A 3,184-nucleotide genomic window follows, 5' to 3' on the forward strand; every position below is an offset into this window, starting at 1 on the left:
GTTGGGGAAGACAAATCCAGCGAGCCACCGGTGATCCCTTCGTCCTCATCGTTCTCGTCGTCAGTCCCGCCCACTAGGCATGCTGAGTTCAATTCTAGAATCCACAAGGGACCAGAACCTGCTGCCGACCCGCCCGCTAGGCATGCCGGAGGCGGCCGCCCGGGACGCGTCGGTCGCCGTCGCGGGAGCCACCCATGTCGCCCATGTCATCGCCTGTGGCACATAAGCCTTTCTGTGAGTATCTCTACTCCTAATGTCTGAGTTGGTAGGATTGCGTCCACGGTTTACTTTCGTCTGGTTTATTTTCGTCTGGTTTATTTTCGTCTGGTTTATTTTCGTATCACATCCCACCACCATATCTCATCAAGTTGTTTTTTTTACCTTCACAATAAAAACTTTCCTAACCTTTCCAAAGTTTCCTAACTAGACACATTATAAACGGGAAGGAATTGATAGCACGTTACCAATCAATAAAATTTAGTTTTATGACAATCAATTCTAAATCTTAATCTCTACTCCTAATGGACGAATTGGTTGAATAGTCCCACCATTTTCAACCGGTTTATTTTCAACCGGTTTATTTTCAACCGGTTATTTTTCGTCTGGTTTATTTGTCCCACCTCCCACCTGGTTGAATAGTCCCACCATTTTCAACCGGTTTATTTTCAACCGGTTATTTTTCGTCTGGTTTATTTGTCCCACCTCCCATCTGGATTGATAGCCTTTATGGTAATCAATCACAATTAATCCACGTATGGAAAGGCTATAAACTCAGAAATCTCATCAATCCAGTCTTTATGGTAATCAATCACAATTAATCCACTTATGGAAAGGTTATAAACTCAGAAATCTCATCACCGTTTTTTCGTCATCCTACCACCTCTGCTCAGTATAACCGGTACAGGGAGGAGAAAAGAGAAAAAAAAGCCCAGCTCGCACGAGCTTCCTCCTCGATCCCATCTCGACCTCCGTCCCGCCGCCACCTCCTGCCCCGCCCCGCCCAGCCTCACCGCGCGCCGCCCGCCGCCGACGCTCCGCCCACCGCAGCCGCGCCCGCACCCATCTCCCATCGATGCGCCACCATCTCCTGTATCCATGCTCCGCCGTCTGAATCCCGCCGTCGAGTCTGTCCCGCTCGCCGTGGCCAATGATCGCATCGACCGGGACCGCATCCCTCCCCAAACGGCGGTGATGACGGAAGGCGCCGCCCAGCTCCTGACTGACGGAGTCGCCGGGTTACCGCTCCTCGGGGCCAGCCCCTCCCCCGTGTCGGGTCGCGCATCGGCTTGGAGGCCCCTCGGGGCTGCCGCCGATGCGGGAGTCCTGCACGGCCGTGGGGACTGGGGACCAAGCGGCGGGGCCCGTGTCGCGCTCCTGTTGAGGGCTTGCTGGGGTTGGCCGGGATCTGAGCCGCCGTCGATGGATTTCTTGCAGGTTGGCTACATGTTGCTTCGGATTTGGTACTATCCCCATCTCCCTCTCTCCCTGGACAGCCGTGGACAGGCGGACGTGCTCCTACTCCTCACAAGGCACCCACATTCTTTATTAGCAAGCCAATCCAAAACTTCAGCATGCATTTTTTTTTGAAAGGACAATTAAGTATCTTTGTTAGTAACATCTTTGTCAGAAATTAGAAAAACGCCAGTGCATTAGTTGAGCTAATCAGCTAGCTTCATCTCTTGGATTATGAATTGATAGTATGGCACATGTTGTATCGTTATAAGCAATTTTTGTTAGGAGGTAAGATTTTAGTGTCGTACTCGACCACGACAAGCAGCAGCTCGCGAAGCCTTTGCAATTCATGTATTTACAACATTTACAGTTCATCCAGTTGAATCCTTATATTGTAATTCTATTCCCTACCCTTTCTTACTTGTAGGAAATTCAAGTGTGGTACACATGTGAGTATATTCTCCTTCCCTCTGTTGTATGCATGTGGTCATTTGTTATCCCGATTCTTGAATATTGAAGACTATTTTAGTTGCTCCAGATTAAATTTGATAAATACAATTTCCTTGTTGGTTCCATCTGAGTTGTATTATTGATTTGGGCAGTTTTCAGTAATCTTAAGCCGTCTTCAGATTTTAGCTTCCTCAATTATTCTGAATTATTTAACCTCAGTATGAGGTACATGTGTTCCAAAGATTAATCCTGAGAAATTTGTAGTTGACCAGTTGGGTCTATTTAATTTGTTCAGTAGAGTGCAACGGCAGACACCATTGTTCAGATCTATTCTAAAGCAGCATTATTATCACTGCAATATCTTTGTTACTTCAACCAAATAGTTCAGCCGTGTCTTATTGATTTGGATGGGTTCTTACTAATCTTTAAGCCAACTTCAAATTTTAGCATGCTCGGTCAATCTGGATTATTTAGTGTCAATTTTGATGCATGTCTTTAATAAAATAAGAAACTGATTTTGGGTGCTAAAATAAACACTAAACACTACTTGTTCATGGCAACTATGTGTAGAAAGACGATCACGGTGGAGATCCCAACGGTCGACGTGAAGCCAGGGTGGAAGAAGGGCATGAAGATCACCTTCCTAGAAGGAACAATCTGATATTTTTCGGTACAGTTGTGGCTAGCGCGCAACACTATCATAATTTAAAAACACTTAAAAATTCGCCCAAAAAATCACTTCGTACTACAAAAATACATTCTTCTCAAAAAATGTTATTTTATAAAGTTTACATTTTAATGAAATATTAAGTTTTATTAAAAAAAGAAATTTCCATGTTCAACATTTATTAGAATTAGATATTTAAAATGGCGAAAATGACCCATCAAGCAGGTTCTACCATTTTTATCGCCCGGTACTGTAATTTCTATACATGTGAAATTTAACATGCATTATGTTTATATATAACTTTAACAAAATATTCCAAAAGCGTGTGGCGACGCACGGTATGTTCTAGAAGATGTGTTTTTCCGTAGTGTTTCTAAATGGTAAATTGTATGGTTTCAAGCACCTAAGAAAAACGTCCTACACTGATTTGATCTGTTCGCTCGCTTGCCCCACCCCCCCTCGCGGGCGACATGTGAATCCCCGACCCCCCCTCTCCTCCAATCCCTCCTCGTCTTTCCCCCCTGCCGCCGCCGGCGTGGTCCGCTAGGTCATTCCCACGTGGTGCTGGCAGAGGCGGGCCGTTCTTTCCCTGCTCACGCGTTGGGGATGTGTGTG

The sequence above is a fragment of the Triticum dicoccoides genome, chromosome 1A, assembly GCF_002162155.2.
Source record: "Triticum dicoccoides isolate Atlit2015 ecotype Zavitan chromosome 1A, WEW_v2.0, whole genome shotgun sequence".
NCBI classification, from domain to species: domain Eukaryota; kingdom Viridiplantae; phylum Streptophyta; class Magnoliopsida; order Poales; family Poaceae; genus Triticum; species Triticum dicoccoides.